General features: G+C 46.5%; 1 pseudogene; it reads left to right on the plus strand.

Annotated features, from left to right (window-relative positions):
* LOC146719424 (uncharacterized) lies at window positions 1-8,731 on the plus strand (annotated as a pseudogene).
* The last annotated feature ends 8,496 nt before the right edge of the window (window positions 8,732-17,227 follow it).

A 17,227-nucleotide genomic window follows, 5' to 3' on the forward strand; every position in this document is an offset into this window, starting at 1 on the left:
ATGTATAGTATACATATTTTTATTTGTGAAGAAATTAATTTATATACTGTTTTTTTGTTTAGAGAAAAATGGATTCTGGTGGTACTGCAGGAAAAAATATTCCATTATCAAGTTTGTTATAAATAATTCATACTCAGAAATACCAACAGCGTGGCTTATATTAAATGACAATCAACAACAGAAGTGCTGGTGGCCTCGGACAGCAAATGCTGCACCTCTAATCGCAAAGTCTGAATTTTGAAACTTGGGATCAGTATAATATTGAAGTCATAAAACATTATAGTAAATACTTATGCATTTTTATCTTTTGTGTACGAGGTGTGTTCAAAAAGTATCGCGAATTTTGAATTTCCGCGGGTTACGTATATTCGATTTTCGATTTTTTTGTGGCGTTATGTTGGTACTCATGTTTCTCATTTATGCCGACAAGTACGGCCATTTTGAATGTTCAGTTAATTTTTGACAGCTGCTTTGCTTGCACGTGTTTTGGCTCGTCTTCGATTTTTGCCTATTCCAAAAAATGGATCAAAGAATCTGTATCAAATTTTGTGTGAAAAACAAAATTAAGTGCGCGGACGCATTCCGAATGTTGACTGTGGCATATGGTGAAGCTACCTTGGACCGAAGCAACGTTTATCGGTGGTACAAAATGTTTTCCGAGGGCCGAGAAGATGTGAACGACGAAGAGCGTGCCGGACGCCCGAGCACGTCAACAACAGACGAAAACATTGATGAAGTGAAGAAAATAGTATTGGTCAATCGTCGAATCACCGTTAGAGAAGTTGTAGCGACTTATAAATAAATTCACCAGATCTTTGAAAAAGTAATGTTTATTCATTGAAAGTAGAAAGCGAAAGAACAAAAAGAATTAATATGTAACAAATAAATGAATGAATGTGTTGTTATGGAAATATTGATTTTTCTTAAAAACATTATGTATATTAATGAATTGAAGTTATTACAAATGTATAAAGATGTAAAAAGTGTAAAAGTGCAGTGAAAAGTGTAAGGTGTAATAAAAGTGTAGAGTGTAAATGAAAGGTGTGGATGATGAATGCTACAGTACTCCCCCCCCAAGTGACGATATTCGTTGCGAAATGGACTTTCTTCTTCTTTGGTGGGTAGGTGCGTAAAGCTTTTCCAACAGTAGAAGAAGAAGAAGGATTTGAAGTAGCAGAAACAGGGGCTGAAGTAACAGGAACAGGAGCTGAAGTAGCAGGAACAGGAGTTGAAATAGCAGGAACAGGAGTTGAAATAGCAGGAACAGGAGCTGAAGATCTGGTAGAAAGTTCAGTAGAATCTGAAGTTCTAGGAATGAAGGCTGGCTTGAGACGTTCTGTCGAAATATTGACAACTCTTCCTGAAACATTAACTGCAAATAAATGATCAGAGATACGTTTCTCAATAGGAAAAGGGCCAGAATAAGGAGGTTGTAGTGACTTCCTAACAGTATCTTCTCGAATCCAAACATGAGTACAATCAAAAAGATTCTTGTGAACAAAAGGTGATATTTTGCAATGATGACTTGTAGGAGATGATCTGATATTCCTCATATGAATCCTGTGTTTTTCAAGAAAGATTTCAGGATCTGCAGGAAAATCTTCTTCAATGAAAAATTCTCCAGGAATACGAAGAGTGGATCCATAAAGAAGTTCTGCAGGTGAAGCTTTTAAATCTTCTTTGAAACACGAACGTAATCCCAAAAGAACTGAAGGTAAAGATTCTACCCAGTTGGTTGTTTCGTGGCACATAATCGCTGCTTTCAAAGTCCTATGCCATCTTTCCAGAATTCCATTTGAAGCAGGATGATAAGCAGAAGTTCTAATCCTTTGGCATCCAATTAGGTTTGTTAAAGCTTTGAATAAAGCTGCTTCAAACTGAGGACCTCGATCTGTTGTAATGCTGATAGGAGAACCAAAACGTGCTACCCAATGTGAATAAAATGTTGTAGAAATAGTTTCAGCAGAAATCTCAGAAATAGGAACAGCTTCAGGCCATCTGGAAAAACGATCAATCATAGTAAGACAATAATGGTAATTTTGACAAATAGGAAGTGGTCCAACAATGTCTAAATGCACATGCTAAAAGCGTTGATCAGGAATTGCAATCTTAATTGGAGAATTCTTGGTGTGTCTTGAAATCTTCGCACGTTGACATGGAAGACAAGTTCGAGTCCATTCCTTCACATCTTTCTTCAAAGAAGGCCAAATGAATTTCAGTAGTAATTGTTTAGATGTCAATCTGCCGCTGGGGTGAGCGAGTCCATGAACAACATCAAAAATTCTCTTGCGTAAGAGTTTAGGAACATATGGACGAATTAATTCCGAAGAGCAATCACAATAAATAGGTATGGTTGATCCTGAAAGAATAAGTTTCTTCAACAGAAGTGAAGAATTTGAAGAAAGTAAAACTTGAAGTTCTTCATCTTCTTTCTGATAATTAGCAAGTTCTTCTAAAGAAACTATAATAGGCATTGAAATAGATTCAATTCTTGACAGAGCATCAGCAACTGAATTCATTTTTCCAGAAATATAGGTAATATTTGTAGAGAATTGAGCAATAAAGTCCAATTGTCTGATCTGTCTTGGTGACGCTTTATCCAATTTTGACGGAAAGCAAAAATCAAAGGTTTATGATCAGTTCTGATAATCAATTGTCTTCCTTCAACAAAATGCCTGAAATGTTTAATAGCCAAATAAATGCTAAGAAGTTCTCTATCATAAGTGCTATAATTTCTTTGAGCTTTGTCTAGTTTCTTTGAGAAAAATGCTATTGGTTTGATATCGTCGTCAATAGACTGTTCAAGTGATGCACCAACAGCAAAGTCAGAAGCATCACAAGTTAAAATAAGAGGAGCATGAGGAGCAGGATGAGAAAGGGTAGTAACTTGTAAAAGTTCTTCTTTACATGACTCGAAAGCTAATTCCGCTTCTTTAGTCCAAGAAATAATTCTTCTATCCCTCTTGCGACTGTCCTTTAAATATTCTGTTAACAAAGCTTGATGATTTGCAACATCTTTGAGACAGCGACGATAATAATTGATAATTCCTAAGAATCTGCGTAATTCATAAAGTGTCTTAGGTTTAGGATAATCAATAATTGATTTCACTTTTTCGGATGTAGGTTTAACTCCTTGGTTAGAAACTAAGTAACCAAGAAAAGAAATCTCGCTTTGACCGAAAAGACATTTAGCGACATTGATTGTCATTCCAGCTTGTTGAAGACGATCAAAAATAATGCGTAAGTGAGCAATATGTTCTTTCTCATCTTTAGAAGCAATAAGAATGTCATCAAGATAACAAAAGGCAAAACTCAAATCATTAAGTAAAGAGTTTATGAGCCGTTGAAAAGTTTGGGCTGCGTTTCGTAAACCGAAAGGCATTACGACAAATTCAAAAAGCCCAAATGGAGTAGTGACAGCTGTTTTGTGAATATCTTCTTTAGCGACGGGTACTTGATAGTACGCTTTAACTAAGTCGATTTTAGAAAAGATATTTTTACCAAAAAGTGAAGAAGAAAAATCTTGAATATGAGGTAAGGGATAACGATCCGGGATAGTCACTGAATTGAGTGCACGATAATCACCACACAGTCTCCAAGAATTTTGTTCCTTTTTAGGTACCATATGTAGAGGGGCTGCCCAGGAGCTGCTTGAAGGTCTGCAAATTCCTTGCTCCATCATAGACTTGAATTCTTCCTTGGCACATTTAAGTTTCTCAGGAGTAAGTCTTCTGGGAGTCGAAAATTTAGGAGAACCTTCCGTAACGATATGATGTTCAACACCATGTGTTTTTACCGAAGAAATTGGAGAAAAACGGATGAGTCCTGGAAATTCGGTTAAAAATTTGTGGTACACAGAATCAGGAGATGTGGTAAAAATTGACAAATGTGCAACTTCTTGAATTTTTCCAGTATTCATAAGACCGGTAACATTATCAATCAATTTCTTGTTTTTAATGTCAATTAGGAGATTAAAATGACAAAGGAAATCGGCGCCTAAAATAGGACGTTGAATATCCGCGACACAAAATTTCCATTTGAATTCTCTCCTTAAACCGAGGTTCAAAATTAAAGTTTTAGAACCGTAAGTATTAATTTGAGTACCATTTGCGGCAAAAAGTTTTAAATTAGTATGCCACGGCTTCAATAAAACCTTTTTAGGTAACAACGATATATCAGCGCCCGTATCGACAAGAAAATTCAAATTTGAATGTCTGTCGAAAATAATGAGGCGATTGTTAGAAACACCGTCGTAAGCAGCCTCAGTCTTAAGCGGCGTTTTTAGTTTTCCTGTGAAGCCAAGAATGTTTTGGACATAGAACAAGGTAAAGTACATCGTTTAGCCTTATCACCAAACTTCTTATGGTAAAAACAAATTGATGTATCTTTAATATCTTTATTTGATTTGTCTTTGTTACGCGATAACGATCTAAATCTTCTATTCTCTCTAGACCGGTTTTTGGAACGATCTCGACGACGAGAAACTTCAAGAGCTTCGATTCTTCGTAGCAAATCCGCGAAATCCGAAGATTTATTACTTGTATTATTGGAAACTTCCGCGACTTGCAAACCGCCGTCCCGATCAGCAATTTTATCGGCTAATTCCGCAAGTTTAGCAAGAGGAACATCCTCTACTACGGCTAAAGTCGTTTGAATTCTATGTGGTAAGCGTTGAAGCCAAATCATTTGCAAAACACTATCTGCTAAAGATCCTCCAGACAAATGACGAATTTCTCGAAGTAATTCCGAAGGCTTTTTATCATTAAGTTCAATTCCAGCTAATATTTGTCTCAAACGTTTTTCCTCTGAATCCGTAAAGCGATTTATTAATATTTTCTTTAAATAATTATATTTATCTGTTTCAGGTGGATTTTCAATGACTTCAGATATGTTTACTAAGGCTTGTTCATCAAAATGACGAATGACAGAACTATATTTAATATCATCTGATCGAATTCGATAAACCGTAAACTCACTTTCAATAGAAGCAAACCAGAGTTTAGGTTGTTTATGCCAGAAAGTCGGTAGTTTTAATAAACGAAACTCATTTGAGTGAATTTGTAACATAGGATCACTCACCTGATGTCCAGTTTGAGATGGTAAAATATTAATATTTTCTGATCCAACCTGATTTGATCCGCTCGCCAAATCCATATCAATCTGTGTATCCGAACAGGGTCTAACTGGTGATCTATCGATTGGCATTTTCCTCTTGTTCCAGGAATCCGATAAAATGATTTGAGAATTTCCGTGAAGGACTAATCCGCCTCTGATGTTTCAAAGATCCGGAGAATGAATCTCTTAAAATCAGAATATCCAGCAATTCTTCTAAGCAATGATAATATTTCGCAGACTTCAAATACGACGATCTCTTGGCACTTATTCCGCATCAGCCTTTAAAATGCGTCGGCTTTAATATCACGTCGGCTTTAATATCACGTCGGGTTTAATATCACGTCGGGTTTAATATCACGTCGGGGTCACCAAAAATGTAGCGACTTATAAATAAATTCACCAGATCTTTGAAAAAGTAATGTTTATTCATTGAAAGTATAAAGCGAAAGAACAAAAAGAATTAATATGTAACAAATAAATGAATGAATGTGTTGTTATGGAAATATTGATTTTTTTTAAAAACATTATGTATATTAATGAATTGAAGTTATTACAAATGTATAAAGATGTAAAAAGTGTAAAAGTGCAGTGAAAAGTGTAAGGTGTAATAAAAGTGTAGAGTGTAAATGAAAGGTGTGGATGATGAATGCTACAAAGTTGCTGAGGACCTAAACATATCGATTGGCTCGTGCCATTCAATTTTTACCAATGATTTGGGCATGACACGGGTCGCCGCGAAATTCGTACCAAAATTGCTCAATTTTTGGCCAAAAACAACACACTAATAATGCCGCAGCCACCGTATTCCCCAGATCTGGCTCCCTGTGACTTTTTCTTGTTCCCGAAACTGAAGAGGCCCATGAAAGGACGACGCTACGCTACGATTGAGGAGATAAAGACGGCATCGAAGGAGGAGCTGAACAAGATCACAAAAAATGATTTTTTGAAGTGCTTCGAGGATTGGAAAAAACGTTGGCACAAGTGTATAATATCTGGTGGGGATTACTTTGAAGGGGACAAAATAGATATTCATGAATAAATAAATAATTTTTGAAAAAACACAAAATTCGCGATACTTTTTGAACACACCTCGTATTATGATTATATTATATTACACTATTAAGAGTCATTTAAGTTTGAGCAGAACATATTTATTATAATGCTTTTATTATTATTGTGATTATTATTAGTATTATTATATTATTATTATTATCATTAATGCGCAATTTAATATAAGTATATCTATTTTTTTATTATAGGATCTTTGGAATCTGCAAGAAAAAGTGCAGCTGACTCCAACTACCAAACAACCGACAAAGATAAATTGGGACGTGGCAAAAGACAGCATACTTTGTACAATCGATATAGCAGTGAAGAAGAAGAAGACGACGATTATGTACATCAATTATCTGCTAAAATTAAGAGTATGTATTAAAACAGCATATTTTATTATATTTGATAATCTCCATTTTTAAAGGGCTATATAAGCAAAAATTTTTTTTAAATATTTACAGAGAAAGAAAGCAAGCAATACGAATAAAATTACATCTGCTTTTCCACTGTGTCCAGACAGTTTAACCTTCTATAATTTTACCAACAATGAAATCGAAAGCATCAAAACTGTGATTGACACAGTAAAAAAGATTTCATTTTCACAACCTTGTGATACGTATAGTATGTGATATTATAATCTTTGATATTTTGATTTTTATTATATATTGTATACATTTCCAGAGAAAAAGAAAATTTCTTGTATACAAGAAGTGGATATACGTCAGATTTGTAATATGCCCATAATATTTCAAAGTATGTATATTGTCATGAGCATCGATATATAGAATGGACTGAGCATCGAATAAGAAGTTGTGCACCAGCTATAGAAAAAGAGGTACTACATAGGAGGCTCTTAAGTAGCACTTTATTGGTCATCTGGAGAAGGAAAAATGACCAAAAAGGTGCTAGATAAAAGCCTCTTACATATAGTACATTTCTTTCTACAGCTGGCATCCGTCCGCTTCCCAGGTAGCAAACTGACGTCATTAAACGTCAAAATAACGTCATACGACGTCAAAATAACGTCATTTTGACGTTTAATGACTTCAGTCTGTTACCTGGGTTATTTATTGATGTTCAGTTCATTTTATATGTCGATGATCATAAGTATATAAAGTCAACAAAAATTATATTCATATATATATATATATATATATATATATATATAATATTTCTTTTTTATAAATTGTGATCCATTACCTGAAGAACATGAAAATCATGAAGAATTGCAAGAAATAGTTAATGAAGTATCAGACCCTAATATAAAAAGTATGTATTAATATATGCATATAATGGTTTTTAGTTAAATAGTAATATAAAATTATGTATAATAAAAAATACATTGTACACATTGCAGAGTACTTCAATCAAGTGATACGTACACAGCAAGATATAATACGTACACAAGGACAAATAACACGTACACAAGCTACGTCCAATTTAATCTTAAGAGACATCAAACAATTGGTAAACCGATTGGAAGATGTTATGAAGAGCCGCGCTCTTCTTCCAACAAAGGGTAATGACAGTTTGATTGCTGAAATTTTACCGTTACGCTCGGTTCAAACTATAAAAGATTTTGAGATTTTATTGCGTGACACGGAGGAAGCAGTTACGCAATTTGTAAGTTTTACATTAATTTATTTAATTAATTGTATAAAATTAATCGTATAAAGTTTTAAGCAAACTAAATTGTAGAATTGTACATGAGGCAAACTAGTTGCTTCAATTCTTTTATAGTACATTTATAGTATATTTTATTATTTTTGTAATTTTATTTTATATCTAACGAGTTTAAAATATTGTAATACACAGTAATCATATTTTATTTTATAAAATAATTTATTATAACGTGCACTATATGTATAGTGTGAATAAACGAAATCAGCATTAGTTTTGTTACTCTATCTTTTTAAACAAATATTTTTGAGAGAAAAATGTTATCATAATAAAGTTAACAATTTTTTAATTTATTTTTTTTACAGAAAGAATTTTTCTTAAAAGTTGGGGGAAATAATCCCAGAAACAACATTCATCGCGCTTTTTCCAAAATATTTACGAACCAATGTGCGATGGATTGCTCATGGAAGGGTGTTTGTAATAATTTTAAAATATCCGATTTATATTTTATCAAAATTGCATCAGCAGCCCAAGGACAAGCAGGCCAAGGACACCTGCAAGAACTGTGGAAAGAAAGGTCACACACACAAGGAATGTAGAGGTGAGCCAAGCTGTTTTTATTGTAAAGAAAAGGGCCACCGCAGATTCGACTGTCCGGTCCTGAGGAGGAAGGAACCCAGGGCGGCCCCAAAACCAACCGGTGCGACATTGGCGGCGGCGACCGTATCGAAGGAGCCCCAAGAATCCTAGCGATAGCAGCCGTCCAGGAAACGTCCACGAAGTTGATGGTAGTCGATCCCCTGATCCGAGTGAGTCTACCTGAAAAAGAAATAGAACTATTAGCGTTGATAGATACGGGTAGCCCAGTATCTCTCATAAAAGCGAGCATGTTTAAAAAATTTATAAAATCTGACGCGAAGTCGTTAATTGTTACGAAGTGTAACTTGAGAAATTTATCGGACCAAAAATTAGACGTCATTGGAATGATTAATGTAACGTTAAATTTTGAATCTCTGCAAAAAAAGAAATTTCAAGTAAATTTGTATGTTCTAAATAACGAATCGTTTTAAAGTGATATCATCGTAGGTTGCGAGTTTTTGCGCGAAAACAAACTTACGTTAGTATATAATCCTGTGGCAAAAATACAGGAAAAGAAAGTCAACTTGTTTGCGATACTTCCATTGTGTGTCGACGAGGGGCAAACTGAAACGCTGGAACAAATAATCCAGAATAATAAAATTGACTTTGATACAGATACAAAGGTTTGTTTGAAAAAATTAATATCGAAAGTTCAGACTCAAAATATTTCTCCTGTAAATGATGATTACCGTGTAGAAGTCAATATAAAGGATTCTTAGGTATTCGCATATGCCCCTAGGCGATTCGCAATGGTGGAACGGAAGCAAATAAATTCGAGACATTACAGATGATCTTCTCCAGTGTAGTATTTGTCGCCCGCCAATGAAAGCAACACGCCGCGATCGGACTTGTGGTACGGGCGGCGCGTGCCGCCGGAGGTGTCGCCCGCCAACGAAAGCAACACGCCGCGAACGGACTTGGAAGAATTTGTCGCTCGCCCGGCGAAAGCAACACGCCGCGTACGGACTTGGAAGAATTTCTCGCTCGCCCGGCGAAAGCAACACGCCGCGAACGGACTTGGAAGAATTTCTCGCTCGCCCGGCGAAAGCAACACGCCGCTAGCGAACTTGGAAAAAGCGGCTTTTGCGGCCGGAGGTGTCGCCCGCCAACAAAAGCAACACGCCGCGATCGGACTTGTGGTACGGGCGGCGCGTGCAGCCGGGGGTGTCGCCCGCCAACGAAAGCAACACGCCGCGAACGGACTTGGAAGAATTTGTCGCTCGCCCTGCAAAAGCAACACGCCCCGAACGGACTTGGATGAATTTAATTTCTCGCTCGCCCGGCGAAAGCAACACGCCGCGAACGGACTTGGAAGAATTTCTCGCTCGCCCGGCGAAAGCAACACGCCGCGAGCGAACTTGGAAGAATTTGTCGCTCGCCCGGCGAAAGCAACACGCCGCGATCGAACTTGGAAGAATTTCTCGCTCGCCCGGCGAAAGCAACACGCCGCGAGCGAACTTGGAAGAATTTGTCGCTCGGCCGGCGAAAGCAACACGCCGCGAGCGAACTTGGAAAAAGCGGCTTGTGCGGCCGGAGGTGTCGCCCGCCAACGAAAGCAACACGCCGCGATCAGACTTTTGGTACGGGCGGCGCGTGCCGCCGGAGGTGTCGCCCGCCAACGAAAGCAACACGCCGCGAACGGACTTGGAAGAATTTGTCGCTCGCCCGGCGAAAGCAACACGCCGCGAACGGACTTGGATGAATTTCTCGCTCGCCCGGCGAAAGCAACACGCCGCGAACGGACTTGGATGGAAGAATTTCTCGCTCGCCCGGCGAAAGCAACACGCCGCGAGCGAACTTGGAAGAATTTGTCGCTCGCCCGGCGAAAGCAACACGCCGCGAACGGACTTGGAAGAATTTCTCGCTCGCCCGGCGAAAGCAACACGCCGCGAACGAACTTGGATGACTTTCTCGCTCGCACGGCGGAAGCAACACGCCGCGAACAGACTTGGAAGAATTTCTCGCTCGCCCGGCGAAAGCAACACTCGCGAGCGAACTTGGAAGAATTTGTCGCTCGCCCGGCGAAAGCAACACGCCGCGAACGGACTTGGATGAATTTCTCGCTCGCCCGGCGAAAGCAACACGCCGCGAACGGACTTGGATGAATTTCTCGCTCGCCCGGCGAAAGCAACACGCCGCGAACGAACTTGGAAGAATTTGTCGCTCGCCCGGCGAAATCAACACGCCGCGAGCGAATTTGGAAAAAGCGGCTTGTGCGGCCGGAGGTGTCGCCCGCCAATGAAAGCAAGCAACACGCCGCGATCGGACTTGTGGTACGGGCGGCGCGTGCCGCCGGAGGTGTCGCCCGCCAACAAAAGCAACACGCCGCGAACGGACTTGGAAGAATTTCTCGCTCGCCCGGCGAAAGCAACACGCCGCGAGCGAACTTGGAAAAAGCGGCTTGTGCGGCCGGAGGTGTCGCCCGCCAACAAAAGCAACACGCCGCGATCGGACTTGTGGTGCGGGCGGCGCGTGCCGCCGGAGGTGTCGCCCGTAGACGAAAGCAACACGCCGCAAACGGACTTGGAAGAATTTGTCGCTCGCCCTGCGAAAGCAACACGCCGCGAACGGACTTGGAAGAATTTCTCGCTCGCCCGGCGAAAGCAACACGCCGCGAACGGACTTGGAAGAATTTCTCGCTCGCCCGGCAAAAGCAACACGCCGCGAACGGACTTGGAAGAATTTCTCGCTCGCCCGGCGAAAGCAACACGCCGCGAACGGACTTGGAAGAATTTCTCGCTCGGCTCGCCCGGCGAAAGCAACACGCCGCGAGCGAACTTGGAAAAAGCGGCTTGTGCGGCCGGAGGTGTCGCCCGCCAACGAAAGCAACACGCCGCGATCGGACTTGTGGTACGGGCGGCGCGTGCCACCGAAGGTGTCGCCCGCCAACGAAAGCAACACGCCGCGAACGGACTTGGATGAATTTCTCGTTCGCCCGGCGAAAGGAACACGCCGCGAACGGACTTGGAAGAATTTCTCGCTCGCTCGGCGAATGCAACACGCCGCGATCGAACTTGGAAGAATTTGTCGCTCGCCCGGCGAAAGCAACACGCCGCGAACGGACTTGGATGAATTTCTCGCTCGCCCGGCGAAAGCAACACGCCGCGAAAGGACTTGGATGAATTTCTCGCTCGCCCGGCGAAAGCAACACGCCGCGAACGGATTGGAAGAATTTCTCGCTCGCCCGGCGAAAGCAACACGCCGCGAGCGAACTTGGTAGAATTTGTCGCACGCCACGCCCGGCGAAAGCAACACGCCGCGAACGGACTTGGAAGAATTTCTCGCTCGCCCGGCGAAAGCAACACGCCGCGAGCGAACTTGGAAGAATTTGTCGCTCGCCCGGCGAAAGCAACACGCCGCGAGCGAACTTGGAAGAATTTGTCGCTCGCCCGGCGAAAGCAACACGCCGCGAACGGATTTGCATGAATTTCTCTCTCGCCCGGCGAAAGCAACACGCCGCGAACGGACTTGGATGAATTTCTCGCTCGCCCGGCGAAAGCAACACGCCGCGAACGGACTTGGATGAATTTCTCGCTCGCCCGGCGAAAGCAACACGCCGCGAGCGAACTTGGAAGAATTTGTCGCTCGCCCGGCGAAAGCAACACGCCGCGAGCGAACTTGGAAAAAGCGGCTTGTGCGGCCGGAGGTGTCGCCCGCCAACGAAAGCAACACGCCGCGATCGGACTTGGGGTACGGGCGGCGCGTGCCGCCGGAGGTGTCGCCCGCCCCGCCAAAGAAAGCAACACGCCGCAAACGGACTTGGAAGAATTTGTCGCTCGCCCGGCGAAAGCAACACGCCGCGAACGGACTTGGATGAATTTCTCGCTCGCCCGGCGAAAGCAACACGCCGCGAACGGACTGGGTAGAATTTCTCGCTCGCCCGGCAAAAGCAACACGCCGCGAGCGAACTTGGAAGAATTTGTCGCTCGCCCGGCGAAAGCAACACGCCGCGAACGGATTGGATGAATTTCTCGCTCGCCGGCGAAAGCAACACGCCGCGAGCGAACTTGGAAGAATTTGTCGCTCGCCCGGCGAAAGCAACACGCCGCGAACGGACTTGGATGAATTTCTCGCTCGCCCGGCGAAAGCAACACGCCGCGAACGGACTTGGAAGAATTTCTCGCTCGCCCGGCGAAAGCAACACGCCGCGAACGGACTTGGAAGAATTTCTCGCTCGCCCGGCGAAAGCAACACGCACGCCGCGAACGGACTTGGAAGAATTTCTCGCTCGCCCGGCGAAAGCAACACGCCGCGAACGGACTTGGAAGAATTTCTCGCTCGCCCGGCGAAAGCAACACGCCGCGAGCGAACTTGGAAAAAGCGGCTTGTGCGGCCGGAGATGTCGCCCGCCAACGAAAGCAACACGCCGCGATCGGACTTGTGGTACGGGCGGCGCGTGCCACCGAAGGTGTCGCCCGCCAACGAAAGCAACACGCCGCGAACGGACTTGGATGAATTTCTCGTTCGCCCGGCGAAAGCAACACGCCGCGAACGGACTTGGAAGAATTTCTCGCTCGCCCGGCGAAAGCAACACGCCGCGAGCGAACTTGGAAGAATTTGTCGCTCGCCCGGCGAAAGCAACACGCCGCGAACGGACTTGGATGAATTTATCGCTCGCCCGGCGAAAGCAACACGCCGCGAAAGGACTTGGATGAATTTCTCGCTCGCCCGGCGAAAGCAACACGCCGCGAACGGACTTGGAAGAATTTCTCGCTCGCCCGGCGAAAGCAACACGCCGCGAACGGACTTGGAAGAATTTCTTCGCTCGCCCGGCGATAGCAACACGCCGCGAGCGAACTTGGAAGAATTTGTCGCTCGCCCGGCGAAAGCAACACGCCGCGAGCGAACTTGGATAAATTTCTCGCTCGCCCTGCGAAAGCAACACGCCGCGAGCGAACTTGGAAGAATTTGTCGCTCGCCCGGCGAAAGCAACACGCCGCGAACGGACTTGGATGAATTTCTCGCTCGCCCGGCGAAAGCAACACGCCGCGAACGGACTTGGAAGAATTTCTCGCTTGCCCGGCGAAAGCAAACCCGCCGCTAGCGAACTTGGAAGAATTTGTCGCTCGCCCGGCGAAAGCAACACGCCGCGAGCGAACTTGGAAAAAGCGGCTTGTGCGGCCGGAGGTGTCGCCCGCCAACGAAAGCAACACGCCGTGATCGGACTTGTGGTACGGGGGCCCGTGCCGCCGAAGGTGTCGCCCGGCGAAAGCAACACGCCGCGAACGGACTTGGATGAATTTCTCGCTCGCCCGGCGAAAGCAACACGCCGCGAACGGACTTGGAAGAATTTCTCGCTCGCCCGGCGAAAGCAACACGCCGCGAACGGACTTGGAATGAATTTCTCGCTCGCCCGGCGAAAGCAACACGCCGCGAACGGACTTGGAAGAATTTCTCGCTCGCCCGGCGAAAGCAACACGCCGCGAACGGACTTGGAAGAATTTGTCGCTCGCCCGGCGAAAGCAACACGCCGCGAGCGAACTTGGAAAAAGCGGCTTGTGCGGCCGGAGGTGTCGCCCGCCAACGAAAGCAACACGCCGCGATCGGACTTGTGGTACGGGCGGCGCGTGCCGCCGGAGGTGTCGCCCGCCAACGAAAGCAACACGCCGCGAACGGACTTGGAAGAATTTGTCGCTCGCCCGGCGAAAGCAACACGCCGCGAACGGACTTGGAATGAATTTCTCGCTCGCCCGGCGAAAGCAACACGCCGCGAACGGAACTTGGAAGAATTTCTCGCTCGCCCGGCGAAAGCAACACGCCGCGAACGGACTTGGAATGAATTTCTCGCTCGCCCGGCGAAAGCAACACGCCGCGAACGGACTTGGAAGAATTTCTCGCTCGCCCGGCGAAAGCAACACGCCGCGAAGCGAACTTGGAAGAATTTGTCGCTCGCCCGGCGAAAGCAACACGCCGCGAACGGACTTGGAATGAATTTCTCGCTCGCCCGGCGAAAGCAACACGCCGCGAACGGACTTGGAAGAATTTCTCGCTCGCCCGGCGAAAGCAACACGCCGCGAACGGACTTGGAAGAATTTCTCGCTCGCCCGGCGAAAGCAACACGCCGCGAGCGAACTTGGAAGAATTTGCTCGCTCGCCCGGCGAAAGCAACACGCCGCGAACGGACTTGGATGAATTTCTCGCTCGCCCGGCGAAAGCAACACGCCGCGAACGGACTTGGATGAATTTCTCGCTCGCCCGGCGAAAGCAACACGCCGCGAACGGACTTGGAAGAATTTCTCGCTCGCCCGGCGAAAGCAACACGCCGCGAGCGAACTTGGAAGAATTTGTCGCTCGCCCGGCGAAAGCAACACGCCGCGAGCGAACTTGGAAAAAGCGGCTTGTGCGGCCGGAGGTGTCGCCCGCCAACGAAAGCAACACGCCGCGATCGGACTTGGGGTACGGGCGGCGCGTGCCGCCAGGAGGTGTCGCCCGCCAACGAAAGCAACACGCCGCGAACGGACTTGGAAGAATTTGTCGCTCGCCCGGCGAAAGCAACACGCCCCGAACGGACTTGGATGAATTTCTCGCTCGCCCGGCGAAAGCAACACGCCGCGAACGGACTTGGAAGAATTTCTCGCTCGCCCGGCGAAAGCAACACGCCGCGAGCGAACTTGGAAGAATTTGTCGCTCGCTCGGCGAAAGCAACACGCCGCGATCGAACTTGGAAGAATTTCTCGCTCGCCCGGCAAAAGCAACACGCCGCGAGCGAACTTGGAAGAATTTGTCGCTCGGCCGGCGAAAGCAACATGCCGCGAGCAAACTTGGAAAAAGCGGCTTGTGCGGCCGGAGGTGTCGCCCGCCAACGAAAGCAACACGCTGCGATCGGACTTGGGGTACGGGCGGCGCGTGCCGCCGAAGGTGTCGCCCGCCAACGAAAGCAACACGCCGCGAACGGACTTGGAAGAATTTGTCGCTCGCCCGGCGAAAGCAACACGCCGCGAACGGACTTGGAAGAATTTCTCGCTCGCCCGGCGAAAGAAACACGCCACGAACGGACTTGGATGAATTTCTCGCTCGCCCGGCGAAAGCAACACGCCGCGAACGGACTTGGAAGAATTTGTCGCTCGCCCGGCGAAAGCAACACGCCGCGAGCGAACTTGGAAAAAGCGGCTTGTGCGGACGGAGGTGTCGCCCGCCAACGAAATCAACACGCCGCGATCGTACTTAGGTTACGGTCGGGCGTGCCGCCGGAGGTGTCGCCCGCATACAAGGCAACACGCCGCTATCGGGCCTGGAAAAATTTCTCGCTCGCCGGCGAGAGCAACGCGCTGCGAGCGAACTTGCGCCTGTTCCCGAGTTCTCGCTTGTACCGCTAACGAGCGAGCTAAATGAGATTAATTAAATGAGGACGCATCGGAAAGTTTATTCGTGCAAACACTCCGGCTTCGCTTATCGGCATCCTGCCTGCATTCGTCCACGTATCGGTCGTAGAATCTCGAAGATTGTGCATCCGACGAGTGGTAACCGGGAATTAGCAGATATCGTAATAATCGTGTCGCGCGGTCGTGCTGAGCGTCGAAAAGTACGAAACCTTTGTCCGAAACGTATTTCCGTATCGTAGCATTATCTTCTCGTAGCGGCGCTACTCGCCGTCAAGTGCCCCGGAGGTACCGCCGGCGGGCGACGGACTTGGTGAAATCATTCGGTCGTCCGGAGGTGTCGTCCGTCCCGGAGGTGCCGTCCGTCCCCTAAGTTGACGCCGGCCGTTATGTGGTGCCGCACGTATAATCACGCCCGTAACGAGCCGTCTCGGTTGCCGCGCGCGTGATTTCGCATCGGGCGAGTGTTCCGTACCGTAATCGCGGTCACCGCAGCTTGCGTGTTGCGTATCATTTGTAATAATTCGAAATATATGTCTCCCACACGTGGGTTTGAGAGACACGTTTCGAGTTAGTAATCGGACAGCGCCCTCATGTCGAGCGAGCGCCGAATAGTAACTTTCGTCCGAAACGTTTTTACGTAGCTCTCCTCGTTGCGGCGCCGTAAATCGTCGTTAAGTGTTCCGGAGGTACCGCCGGTGGTCGTCTGACTTCGAGAGATCATTCGGTCGTCCGGAGGTGCCGCCCGTCCCGGAGGTGTCGCCGGTCGGCCGTGGTTCCCGGAGGTGTCGCCCGGTCCGGAGGTGTCGCCGGTCGGCCGTGGTTCCCGGAGGTGTCGCCCGGCCCGGAGGTGCCGCCGGTCGGCCGTAGGTTCCCGGAGGTGTCGCCCGGCCCGGAGGTGCCGCCCGGCCCGGAGGTACCGTCGGTGCTTATACCTTATTGTCCCTGGCATTTCGTTTGTTTCCTTCTTAATTAATGCTAATTATCGTTGTTTGACATTCGCCATACGGCTATCGTGATAATATTTTATCGTACAATAGGACTTTTCGATCGTTCGCTCTCCGCGACAATGTCTCGATTGAACGCGCCTTTCGGCGCTCGCGCTCGCATACGGCCGTGCGTAGGACCGTGCGTCGCCGACCGCCTGGCCGGCCGGTTGGGTACTATAAGAGATACGTCGCGCTCGGCGCGTCGAACGAGTCGAGCGAGTCCGGACGAGTCGTAAACGTACTTTCTCGAGTCTCTCGCCACTCCGGCGTGTTTCGACCGCTCTCCGTACCGTCGCCGACCGCTTGGCCGGTCGGTTGGGTACTATAAGAGGTAGGAGAGATTAATATTGTACGTGTCGCGCTCTCGACGTTGACAAACGAAGAATCGCCCGAACGGGTCGAGAACGGATTTTGTCGAGTCGCGACTCTGACACGGAGAGAACATTTATATATAAAATGTTTGATTTTGGAAACCACGAATATATAAAATAA

This window comes from Nylanderia fulva, unplaced genomic scaffold (genome assembly GCF_048542155.1).
Source record: "Nylanderia fulva isolate GAGA-0341 unplaced genomic scaffold, ASM4854215v1 Scaffold988, whole genome shotgun sequence".
Taxonomy (NCBI): Eukaryota; Metazoa; Arthropoda; class Insecta; order Hymenoptera; family Formicidae; genus Nylanderia; species Nylanderia fulva.